A 14,075-nucleotide genomic window follows, 5' to 3' on the forward strand; every position below is an offset into this window, starting at 1 on the left:
CGCATCTATCACGGGGAGTGTTCCGAAGAGCTGTTTAACCTAATCAGGTATTTTTTTCCGAATTTCACCTAATCAGGTATTTTTTTCCGAATTTCACCTTCGCATGACACGCCACAAGTTAGGATATCATCCCCACCATCTGGATGTGTGGCGGTCCTCCACAGTGCGGTTTTCAAGAAGCTTTCTCCCTCGTACTACAAAGCTGAGGAATGAACTTCCTTGTGCGGTGTTTCCGGGACGATACGACATGGGTACCTTCAAAAAAAGCGCGTACACCTTCCTTAAAGGCCGGCAACGCTCTTGTGATTCCTCTGGTGTTGCAAGAGAATGTGGGCGGCGGTGATCACTTAACACCAGGTTCGTTTGTCCTCCTATTCCATAAAAAAAAATATTGTCATATATACTAGTTCTTAGCTTAGTTACTTTGGTCAATTTTTTTATTCTTTTAGGATACTTTTCAAATAATACACAACATAGAAACTGCTCTTTCCGCTCTTCTACTATACTGCGGATATCCCTTGTCATTTTGGACATTCTGTTTAATAGTGTTTCCCTACGAACTTCAATCTCCTATTTCATCCCCATGTAGCTTAAAGTTTCAAAAAGGCTCGCACAAATGTTTATAAATTATTTCTTATCATGTGCAAAGTTTCTTGGTTTTATCTTCGATAAGGACGAATTTCCATACAAACTGACATCCCCTGCCTTAACCCCTCCATATAATTTTGTACAATAAAAGCCTATGTCCTTTTTCAAGCTCTAATGTCCTTTTGCAAGCTGTAGTCTATCTCAGTACTAAATTTTATCAAAATCGGTTCGGTGGTTTAGGCGTGAAAGCGTAACAAACAAACTTACATTCACGTTTATAATAATAGTAGGCCTATATATATAGGCTGGGTCCATATAATTAATCGAACGACGACGAAAGAAATCTATGTGTCAAAAAAGTATGTAAAATATATCGAAGCTAGTAAAAGAGACTTATAACTGACGTTCGATTTTCTTTGTATGTGGACAAGGTATTTTAGGAATAATTCATACAAGCTTCATTTTAGCTTGCATCCTGATCATGGAATGTTTTGAACAACAACCAGTGGGAGGCTCCTTTGCACAGGATGATGGCTAGATTATGTGTAGCAAAACGGCGTCTTTTCTGCCGTGAAGGAGTAATGTGTAAACATTGTTGTGTTTCGGTCTGAACGGTGCCGTAGCTAGTGAAATTACTGGGCAAATGAGACTTAACATCTTATGTCTCAAGGTGACGAGCGTATTCAGAGATTGTAGAGCCGCTCAGAATTTTTGGGTTTTTCAATAATCCTGAGCGGAACTGCATTTTAATGGGCAGGGCGTATCAATTACCATCAACTCAACGTCCTGCTCGTCTCCATCGTAAGATTTTAAAATGACACAAAATCCTTTACATTTATTAATATATCGCATAAAAAAATATATTTTATCATCAAGCATTCTTATCAGTACGTAATTACATTTATAAGTTTAAGGTTCATTACGTAATTCTGCGATTAACGGAATGGAAACACGAAATTTACTGTCGTCGAAATGCTGTATTTACTAATATGGCTACCTCGGTCTTAATACTTAGAGAATTAACCCAAAAGTTATAGATTTGTGCATTAAAAAAACATTTCATATACATGTGGAGTAACCTCTAGTATATGAAAAATGTTCAATGAAGATTCAGAAGGAAACTCTCATTCTCATAATAACTTGAAGTTACCATTTTGCGTTAAATAGATCGATTTCATCAAGACTCATCATATACTTTAGTTTTAAGATATTCTAGACTTAATTAATTTTGAGAGGGTCTAGTACAGTATTTGAGGATACAAGGAACAATTAATTAAAACAAAAAGCGGCCAAGTGCGAGTCGGATTCACCCATGAAGGGTTCCATAAGGAGCAAGTAACATAATATAAAAGTAATATAGAAGATGATATTTAATAGTTTAGATGGAAAAGGCAGAAAATCGTTGTTCAAAATCATACAGTGCAAATGAGCTCTCATCATTTAAAAAGTCATAAAAAATCATATATTTTTTTAGTTTCATCTTATTTAAGAAGGTACAGGGGGCACATTTTACCTCTTTGGAAGTGTCTCTCGCGCAAACTATTCAGTTTAGAAAAAAAAAATATGGAAACCTCAATATCATTTTTGAAGACCGTATGGGTTAGATGAAAAAAATTATGAGTTTCAGTTCTAAGTATGGGGAACCCCCAAAATGTTTTTTTTTCTATTTTTGTTTTTAAGTTTCAAAAGTATAGTTTACATAGTTTTCGAAAAAAGTGGGTGTGACGTACGGACGGACATACAGACAGACATGACGAATCCATAAGCAGAACCCTTATGGATTTTTTTGCTATTTTGTTACGGAACCCTAAAAAGCGTGTAAAAAATAAGCTCACTTTTTGTGATAGTCTGTATAAACTCTGTCTTTAAAAATTAATGTGTAAATACACAGTAAGAACTTATTCGAAAGACAACTAGTAGTCAGCAGTTGAACACAGAGGTATAGGCAGTGCCGTCTCCAGTCAGTTACATACTCCCAGCTTTAATAATATAAACTGCGCTCCCTTATTGCAAAAGTTTCAATGTTCGTCCATTAGTTGATCACCGCAAAGGTGTTGAATAACGTTTATTATGATCACGGTAATAATGGGTGGTAACTTTGCTTTTTGGTTTGTTTTCCCCAAAAAGTGAATATAGAATAATGAAAGTTTTAAAAAGCATATTTATAATACCTATTACATTACATACATTAAATATAAATATGCAGGAAATGTTTGTATTTTTTGTATAAATATTTGTTTGCCGGTCTGTCTGTCCGTCTACTACTCAAGAATGGATGGCGATGATAATTTGTATTTAGTAAACATAATTTCCAGATTGTAGGCTTCATAAGATATTTCATGTGTATAATTTATTATTGTCAATATACGAGGAGCTCACATAAGTTAATCTATATATATAAAAGAGAATGTGTGTTTGTATGTTCCCTAATAACTCCTAAACTATTCAACCGATCTCACTGAAATCTTTTGTAATAGATTCGTTGAAGCTCAAGGAAGGATATATAATTTATATGGCAAAACAACGTTTGCCAGGTCAGCTAGTGTCAAATAAACTTTATTCATATAAGCTTTATTTAAGTTACATAATCTATCGTGACTCTGAAAAAGTAGAGCTCGTGAGAAGAAAATACGATACAAAAATTTGAGCAAACATATTACATATTTTGAATGATTCGTCACCTAGTTTTTAGAACAGAGCGGACAGTTAATAAGCGGTTATAAGTTTGTATGTAAGTATCGCATTACTAATGAATATTGTCTAATTTTTGTGATGTGGAAGACTCCGCAATGAAAATCACAAAAGCATAAACCAAACGCAACGCTTTGAAAGTTCTCCATTTCATATCGACGATTGTCATATCGTTCCGGAAACAACGTACAAGGAAGCTCATTTCACAGCTTGATTGTACGTGCAAGAAAGTTCCTTCAAAACCGCACTGTGGAGGAACAACCCACATCTAGATGGTGGGGATGATGTTATAATTTGTGACGTATTGTATTATATTATTAATTAATATAAACAGTAATATTGTGGACAATATTTTATTTAAAACAATCAAAGCTCTGTCAGTACGCCTCAACACTGTTTAGCTACTTTTACGAACATCGCGCAAGTAATTCATAATTGAATTTGTATTTATGTATGCCACGCTAAAGATTGTATTAAGCATAGACAATTCTAAATAGGAGGATATCGGGATGAGTCACCGGAACTGCATAGACGTTCCGAATTTCGTCCGGACTTGACAGACAGACGTGTGGGGAATAGTAATAAGGACTTAATTTTAATACAATTTGTTCACGAATATGTATTACAATTGTTCATCAATTTTGTATTTATTACAAATATATTATGCATATCACGATTTGAATCTACGATGTATCTGCTATCTGGAATCTACAACTTTCACTGAATATCAGCTTGCGAATGACCGACTCAATTGTCATTTTTTATTTTGTTTTATTTTATCTTACTTTAAATACTTAAGAGGTAATATTAGCCGAAACTTTTGAGAATTTCAATACGATAAGGACAGCTGCATAAACTCAAAAATCATTGTTTCATTCTCGACACTACCTTCATCCACAAGTTAATCAATATTAAGAAAATTTTGGAAACCGAATGGAAAACAAGTACTTATTCTGTGTTGGGATGCTTTACTTTTTCCGCTTAAGGTTGTTTTTTTGCGTTTGCATAAGGATTTGCAAACTAGGCATCTCCATGCGGTCTAATAAGACATATACAAAATCAAAAATATAAAAAAAAGCCAAAACAGAGAGACAGAAAACAGAGAAATAATGATAATATTGGTCTTGTTTAAATATATCTAGGGTTAAAAGCCAAGGAGAAAACAGTTGCGAGTATTCGAGAATTGCGAGTATTGTGAATATCGGTCAATATGCTTAGACATACTGAAAATCGATTTCGAGATACTTTAAATTATAAGAAACAGACTTATTAAAAAATAGGAAGTGTTACAGCAACCGATGGAAATAATTATTGTATTGTGACCATGCGTCTTACTCAGAACTTACGCTCATTCTTTTAAAACTACTTATTAAACTTACGATAATAATACAATAAATGAGAAATGAATAACATAAAAATTTATACATATGACAAAATAAAACAAATAAGAATACATAAGTAAACACGAGTCCATTAGTTTCATAATTCCCCTCGCTGTCTATGTTAAAAATATCCTCTAAAGCCGGGTTTCCGGTCCGCCAATACGACCGCGGACCAGTGCAAAGCTCGCCAACGCAGCGGCGCCAATCTAGGATGAAGTTTAAACACCTGGATGTGACACGCAACAAATAATACCTTGCATGAAGGAGATCACAGCATACTTACATACTTATGAAACAAGGATATATTTAGCTGCAAGAGCCGCACTTAACGGAAATTTTAAAACATAACCGTTCATAGGTGAGTACGATTTTAAGTTTAAATAATATTACTGGTTTTATTAAAAGACTAATAGAAAAAGAGCGGTGCAATATTTATGTAATAAAGAATTCCACAACATTTGAAATAATGTTCAAAAATATTAATTATTATCTAAGTTTAAATTATCATTTTTAACACAAAGCCATGCTTGTCCACCAAGCCCTACTGCTTTTAAATTTATCTGGGTTATAGGATTTCTCGTGTCTACGTGCATGTAAAATCCACTTGATCCTTCATCCTAGGCGCCAGTAAACTAAAGGCGAGAATTTTGTGCATACTATAAATATCCGTCAAATGTCAATAGGTTGATTGACAGACGTCATATTGTTGGCAGCGGTTTTAACAATGAACTCCTTGTTATTTGTCTTACACGCTATCTTTATATTTATTAACATTAATGTAATCAATATGATATATGGCTTGTAAAAATAAACATAATTATACTTGCATCAATGATATTACAGATATATATAGAAGTAGTGTTCGTCACTGTGAACCTTTTTTTTTAATTGGCTTTACTATTCAGAGTTATAGATATTGGTAAGAAGACCATCATCTAAAACCAAAATACTTAAAAAAGAATAATATTTAAATCATTTTTCAATATACTCAATTAGGCCTCCATTTCGACAAAATCGACACTGTGAATCTTTTGTTAGTCAATTGTATAAACAAAAATTAATAATCATCAAAAAAAGCCCCAAACTGTTTCGAATAACATTTTGCCGGCGCTAATATTCTCTCCGCACGATAATATGGGGACAGGACGCCATATTAAAAGTCACATCAAAATGACGTATGGACCCGGAATAGACTTCAAAAATCACCAGTCAGTGACGGCGATACGATGACGTTGGAGACTAATTCAATTAAAAGGTTCCATCCCAGTTCCAACGCGCGGGGACTATATAGCAAGATGTGCTGTTTTTTTTAACCAACCTTCATTCAAAATGATCAAATATGATTGCGATGAATAAATATATTTTGACTTTGACTTTGACAACAATAGAGACCCATTGACTTTCGTTATGGAAGACAATTTTAAAATTAATATAATTTCTACAAAAATACCACAAAATTTCATCATGACGAAAAAGCAAAAACCCGCGCTTGACCATAAAATAACTATGGCAAATTGTTTTCACACACTTCACACACTCAATGTCTTCTATATCATGATTTTCCCATAAAACACACTGTATAATATTATCGATACATGTAACCAACAAATAACCATTCAAACAGATAAAATATCTCTCAAAGCCACGACTAACACCCTTACTGATAGTTTTATGTCTAAATGAAACAATGTTACTCTTTGTTCTTGGTGTATGTCAAGATATCTTTGTTAATACTTCCTAAAATACACTCTGTATGACTGAGTTATCTCTCTAAGATCGTAAAACGCGTAACAATAATTCTTAATGATTCCAATTAATGACTAAGCCATTGTGCAGTACAACGAACGTTATCAGTAGATGTTTTTTTACTTAGAGACCAGAAGCAGGTCCAATATAAAAATGAATAAAAAAAAGAATAACATTGTTCCAATTTGCAAAAACTTATAAGTTATGGTTCACATGAAACACAAAGCTAACTATAACTTCTGTAAATATCTTGAAGCATATAAACTTGTTGAAAATATTACAAGAAAAATAATAGAAATTTAAATGACTTTATATAACTAAGTCACGATCCCTCACCAGATGGCAATAATAATTTTCGATCATAGCCGTATATCATATCAAAAATAAAGAGAAGCCTTCTTTTCTTTAAATGATAACATGAAAAAATATTTGAACAAATGCTTCTATAATCCAACCGGTTTTTTTAACTATATATTATTAATATAAAAATAATATTGAAATAAATATTAAATATATAAATAAATTATTATTTACTTAGGTATATTAATATTAATATAACCCATTTGTCGTATCACCGCTCTTCCAGAACACTTCTCTTAAAGCCGCGCCTAGTATCGGAATACTGGGTCTCGAAATCTCGAGCGATTGCCAATTCCGTGGCCATCTGGAGGGCAAAGCCAAATTGACTTCGAAGAAGCTGGGCGTCATCAATAGAGCACGGCAATACTTCAAGCCGGCCCACATTCTAGCGCTCTACAAAGCGCAGGTCCGGCCACACATGGAGTATTGCTGTCATCTGTGGTCTGGTGCACCCCAGTATCTGCTCGATCCATTTGACCGCGTGCAACGTAGAGCAACGGGGACTCAGTGCTCTGTGAACGGCTGGATCACTTGGCGTTGCGTAGAGACGTGCTTCATTGTGTGTCTTCTACCGCATCTATCACGGGGAGTGTTCCGAAGAGCTGTTTAACCTAATCAGGTATTTTTTTCCGAATTTCACCTAATCAGGTATTTTTTTCCGAATTTCACCTTCGCATGACACGCCACAAGTTAGGATATCATCCCCACCATCTGGATGTGTGGCGGTCCTCCACAGTGCGGTTTTCAAGAAGCTTTCTCCCTCGTACTACAAAGCTGAGGAATGAGCTTCCTTGTGCGGTGTTTCCGGGACGATACGACATGGGTACCTTCAAAAAAAGCGCGTACACCTTCCTTAAAGGCCGGCAACGCTCTTGTGATTCCTCTGGTGTTGCAAGAGAATGTGGGCGGCGGTGATCACTTAACACCAGGTGACCCTCGTTTGTCCTCCTATTCCATAAAAAAAAAATATTGTCATATATACTAGTTCTTAGCTTAGTTACTTCAGTCTCGTGCCAGATTTTGGCGAGACAACACGTCCTGAGGATGCCTCGTGTAGAGGCGAAACACGTGTCGAATTGTTTTAAAGACAAATATTGGCGGAATTAACACTAAAGAGAACTTAAATAATTTGTATAATCATTTTTGAAGACCGTATGGGTTAGATGAAAAAAATTATGAGTTTCAGTTCTAAGTATGGGGAACCCCCAAAATGTTTTTTTTTTCTATTTTTGTTTTTAAGTTTCAAAAGTATAGTTTCAATAGTTTTCGAAAAAAGTGGGTGTGACGTACGGACGGACATACAGACAGACATGACGAATCCATAAGCAGAACCCTTATGGATTTTTTTGCTATTTTGTTACGGAACCCTAAAAAGCGTGTAAAAAATAAGCTCACTTTTTGTGATAGTCTGTATAACTGTCATTAAAAATTAATGTGTAAGTACACAGTAAGAACTTATTTGAAAGACAACTAGTAGTCAGCAGTTGAACACAGAGGTATAGGCAGTGCCGTCTCCAGTCAGTTACATACTCCCAGCTTTAATAATATAAACTGCGCTCCCTTATTGCAAAAGTTTCAATGTTCGTCCATTAGTTGATCACCGCAAAGGTGTTGAATAACGTTTATTATGATCACGGTAATAATGGGTGGTAACTTTGCTTTTTGGTTTGTTTTCCCCAAAAAGTGAATATAGAATAATGAAAGTTTTAAAAAGCATATTTATAATACCTATTACATTACATACATTAAATATAAATATGCAGGAAATGTTTGTATTTTTTGTATAAATATTTGTTTGCCGGTCTGTCTGTCCGTCTACTACTCAAGAATGGATGGCGATGATAATTTGTATTTAGTAAACATAATTTCCAGATTGTAGGCTTCATAAGATATTTCATGTGTATAATTTATTATTGTCAATATACGAGGAGCTCACATAAGTTAATCTATATATATAAAAGAGAATGTGTGTTTGTATGTTCCCTAATAACTCCTAAACTATTCAACCGATCTCACTGAAATCTTTTGTAATAGATTCGTTGAAGCTCAAGGAAGGATATATAATTTATATGGCAAAACAACGTTTGCCAGGTCAGCTAGTGTCAAATAAACTTTATTCATATAAGCTTTATTTAAGTTACATAATCTATCGTGACTCTGAAAAAGTAGAGCTCGTGAGAAGAAAATACGATACAAAAATTTGAGCAAACATATTACATATTTTGAATGATTCGTCACCTAGTTTTTAGAACAGAGCGGACAGTTAATAAGCGGTTATAAGTTTGTATGTAAGTATCGCATTACTAATGAATATTGTCTAATTTTTGTGATGTGGAAGACTCCGCAATGAAAATCACAAAAGCATAAACCAAACGCAACGCTTTGAAAGTTCTCCATTTCATATCGACGATTGTCATATCGTTCCGGAAACAACGTACAAGGAAGCTCATTTCACAGCTTGATTGTACGTGCAAGAAAGTTCCTTCAAAACCGCACTGTGGAGGAACAACCCACATCTAGATGGTGGGGATGATGTTATAATTTGTGACGTATTGTATTATATTATTAATTAATATAAACAGTAATATTGTGGACAATATTTTATTTAAAACAATCAAAGCTCTGTCAGTACGCCTCAACACTGTTTAGCTACTTTTACGAACATCGCGCAAGTAATTCATAATTGAATTTGTATTTATGTATGCCACGCTAAAGATTGTATTAAGCATAGACAATTCTAAATAGGAGGATATCGGGATGAGTCACCGGAACTGCATAGACGTTCCGAATTTCGTCCGGACTTGACAGACAGACGTGTGGGGAATAGTAATAAGGACTTAATTTTAATACAATTTGTTCTCGAATATGTATTACAATTGTTCATCAATTTTGTATTTATTACAAATATATTATGCGTATCACGATTTGAATCTACGATGTATCTGCTATCTGGAATCTACAACTTTCACTGAATATCAGCTTGCGAATGACCGACTCAATTGTCATTTTTTATTTTGTTTTATTTTATCTTACTTTAAATACTTAAGAGGTAATATTAGCCGAAACTTTTGAGAATTTCAATACGATAAGGACAGCTGCATAAACTCAAAAATCATTGTTTCATTCTCGACACTACCTTCATCCACAAGTTAATCAATATTAAGAAAATTTTGGAAACCGAATGGAAAACAAGTACTTATTCTGTGTTGGGATGCTTTACTTTTTCCGCTTAAGGTTGTTTTTTTGCGTTTGCATAAGGATTTGCAAACTAGGCATCTCCATGCGGTCTAATAAGACATATACAAAATCAAAAATATAAAAAAAAAGCCAAAACAGAGAGACAGAAAACAGAGAAATAATAATAATATTGGTCTTGTTTAAATATATCTAGGGTTAAAAGCCAAGGAGAAAACAGTTGCGAGTATTCGAGAGTGAATATCGGTCAATATACTTAGAAATACTCAAAATCGATTTCTAGATACTTTAAATTATAAGAAACAGACTTATTAAAAGATAGGAAGTGTTACAGCAACCGATGGAAATAATTCTTGTATTGTGACCATGCGTCTTACTCAGAACTTACGCTCATTCTTTTAAAACTACTTATTAAACTTACCATAATAATACAATAAATGAGAAATGAATAACATAAAAATTTATACATATGACAAAATAAAACAAATAAGAATACATAAGTAAACACGAGTCCATTAGTTTCATAATTCCCCTCGCTGTCTATGTTAAAAATATCCTCTAAAGCCGGGTTTCCGGTCCGCCAATACGACCGCGGACCAGTGCAAAGCTCGCCAACGCAGCGGCGCCAATCTAAGATGAAGTTTAAACACCTGGATGTGACACGCAACAAATAATACCTTGCATGAAGGAGATCACAGCATACTTACATACTTATGAAACAAGGATATATTTAGCTGCAAGAGCCGCACTTAACGGAAATTTTAAAACATAACCGTTCATAGGTGAGTACGATTTTAAGTTTAAATAATATTACTGGTTTTATTAAAAGACTAATAGAAAAAGAGCGGTGCAATATTTATGTGATAAAGAATTCCAAAACATTTGAAATAATGTTCAAAAATATTAATTATTATCTAAGTTTAAATTATCATTTTCAACACAAAGCCATGCTTGTCCACCAAGCCCTACTGCTTTTAAATTTATCCGGGTTATAGGATTTCTCGTGTCTACGTGTATGTAAAATCCACTTGATCCTTCATCCTAGGCGCCAGTAAACTAAAGGCGTGAATTTTGTGCATACTATAAATATCCGTCAAATGTCAATAGGTTGATTGACAGACGTCATATTGTTGGCAGCGGTTTTAACAATGAACTCCTTGTTATTTGTCTTACACGCTATCTTTATATTTATTAACATTAATGTAATCAATATGATATATGGCTTGTAAAAATAAACATAATTATACTTGCATCAATGATATTACAGATATATATAGAAGTAGTGTTCGTCACTGTGAACCTTTTTTTTTAATTGGCTTTACTATTCAGAGTTATAGATATTGGTAAGAAGACCATCATCTAAAACCAAAATACTTAAAAAAGAATAATATTTAAATCATTTTTCAATATACTCAATTAGGCCTCCATTTCGACAAAATCGACACTGTGAATCTTTTGTTAGTCAATTGTATAAACAAAAATTAATAATCATCAAAAAAAGCCCCAAACTGTTTCGAATAACATTTTGCCGGCGCTAATATTCTCTCCGCACGATAATATGGGGACAGGACGCCATATTAAAAGTCACATCAAAATGACGTATGGACCCGGAATAGACTTCAAAAATCACCAGTCAGTGACGGCGATACGATGACGTTGGAGACTAATTCAATTAAAAGGTTCCATCCCAGTTCCAACGCGCGGGGACTATATAGCAAGATGTGCTGTTTTTTTTAACCAACCTTTATTTTTAATTTTAAACATCATACAACGGAACGTCCCGTTGTATAGCGCTAACCGTATCATAATATACTTATAAGAATTCCACCAAGGAGTTTCACATTAAGAGAATAAATAGGCATTCGTCTACTCGTTTGAAAAAACCTAGTACCGAACTAGCAGGTAAGTACCTATTGGTAGTTGGTAGGTAATAATGAGTAAACTTCAAAGAACTTTTCGTTATCGCTGTCTGCAATCTGCATTTGACAACTCATTATTAATAACATTTTTAGGTCACTCAAATACGTTGAAAATGAATCGTTGTTGAACTTCGTGGAAACATTAATTGCGACTTATTTGGTCAAATTAATGAAGTTATCCTACTCAGTACTCGGTTCAGAACAACTTTTGCGCTGACGTACTTTTGTCTTTAAAACGTCAAACAAATAAAATGGTAGATGAAGAAGGTCATTAAAGTGATCTTTTTGTTTTATATCACTATACATTATACAACAAAGTGCTCCGCCGCGTCGCCAAACAGACAGACAGACCTGTCTGTTCGCGATAAACTCAAAAACTACAGCACCAATTTTCATGCTGTTTTCACAAATGGATAGCGTGTTTGGCGGGAAAGGTTTTAGTATATAATTTGTATGCTCATATGAACGATATTCGTTGGATGTGTCGGAAAAAATTAACGAAATATCTGTCTAAGCCCTTTTAGATATAACAAAGTGAGGTATGTTGAAATTGTGTATCTTAATATGGGTCTACAGAAAAGTCTGTGATGGCATTATTATATCCATGTTAATACTTAAAACAATGCCAATTATAAAGCGGTAATGTAAAAGCTGTTTACACTAATACGATATTAATTATATTACCTTGTAATTTTATAACTACATAATATAAAATCATTCATAAATACGTTTTTATTTCATTTTTAAGTCGTTAACTTTGATTTCACATTTCCGATAGGTTTAGACTACATTATTTCCCAATATTTACATCATTTTTTTTTCTATTTACAGAACAGCGTCAGTCGGATTAGCTAGTTAAATAATAAGTAGTGTTTGCATCACATTACTTTTTTGTACTTATTAGATTATATGTATTTAGAGATTATGCCGTAGAATTTTATATTCCAAATATTTTTGTTTTATTTTATAGTAACTTCATTGCAATCGACATTATTATTACTTCTTATCAAATCACTCATTTTTGTTACAATCCGATTGTTGAAATAGTAATACAAAGTCACTGGCAAATAATTCCACTAACATCCTTTTCCATAGAGCAATCCATTAAAATGTGGAGTTATAAATACATTTAAAAAATTGCTTTATGCCTAAAATAGATTTGTCAATTCATAGATAAAACACGCTTATTTCCACATTTGTACTATTTTTTTACTGTTCTGTGGTACGAATGCTAATTTTGTTTATATTACTCCATAGACCAGTATATAAATAGATAGATGGTTTGAAAAATAAATTATCTTAACATACTACTTCTCTAAACTACATATTCTTTGACATAATAGATATGTAGATAATATCTATAAATCCGTTATTAATATGCCGTAAGTAGGAAACCGTTTTAATATTAAGCTCGGCTTGCCAATAGGATGTCTATATAGAAATAGGGTGTGTTTTTTCTCTGATTATGTCAAAAATCATTTCTTTTTCTTCTTTGTAGCGCTTCCTTCGTGAAATATCTCACTATTTCAATCAAGTAGCCACAGCCCGGCTAGCTCAGTCGGTAGAGCATGAGACTCTTAATCTCAGGGTCGTGGGTTCGAGCCCCACGTTGGGCGATTCTTTTTTTTTATTTCGAATATTTTTATATATTAGAAGAAGCAATGTATATTTTAAGTTGAACAAGTGCCAAAATACCCGTTTACCACTTCTTATAAGGATTGCTTGCTTTTCCTACATTTTATCGTTTAAATATAATTCAACAAATAATGTTTACATTATTTAGTAAAAATAATAATTATTATCAAAGACACCATTATTATTTTGTATTATTTAATTTTAACGCTATTTCTTTTCTAAGTAAATTAATACTAACTACCAACATAAATTTTTTCCTTGCTCCTTAATAAAATAGCTATTGTTATAAAAATCTCCCCCCATACTAAGTCTACAATGAATTCTTTACGTTAAGGTTGGCGTTAAGTTCACACCTAATGACAAAAACACATAATAATAATTATAATTCAACAAAAATTATCGCTGCAGTATTCAATAACAAATAAATTATACGAACAATTAATAGTTTCAATAAATAACAATGATAGAGTTATTCAATTTAATTAAATAATTATTAGTAATCGCTTCAAACTGATAAAGTATTGTGTTTGATTACTTCCTCATTGTAGTTATAAATCTA

The 14,075-nt window shown here is 33.3% G+C and overlaps 1 protein-coding gene and 1 non-coding gene across 2 annotated transcripts in view; one reads left to right on the top strand and one right to left on the bottom strand.

The window, feature by feature from the left end:
- LOC126975935 (matrix metalloproteinase-2-like) overlaps positions 1–14,075 on the bottom strand; it is a 273,897-nt gene that overhangs the window by 238,092 nt on the left and 21,730 nt on the right. The window lies entirely within an intron of this gene.
- Trnak-cuu (transfer RNA lysine (anticodon CUU)) lies at positions 13,425–13,497 on the top strand. The gene has a single exon. It is a non-coding gene; the product is annotated as a tRNA-Lys (tRNA).

This window comes from Leptidea sinapis, chromosome 38 (assembly GCF_905404315.1).
Source record: "Leptidea sinapis chromosome 38, ilLepSina1.1, whole genome shotgun sequence".
In the NCBI taxonomy this organism is placed as follows: domain Eukaryota; kingdom Metazoa; phylum Arthropoda; class Insecta; order Lepidoptera; family Pieridae; genus Leptidea; species Leptidea sinapis.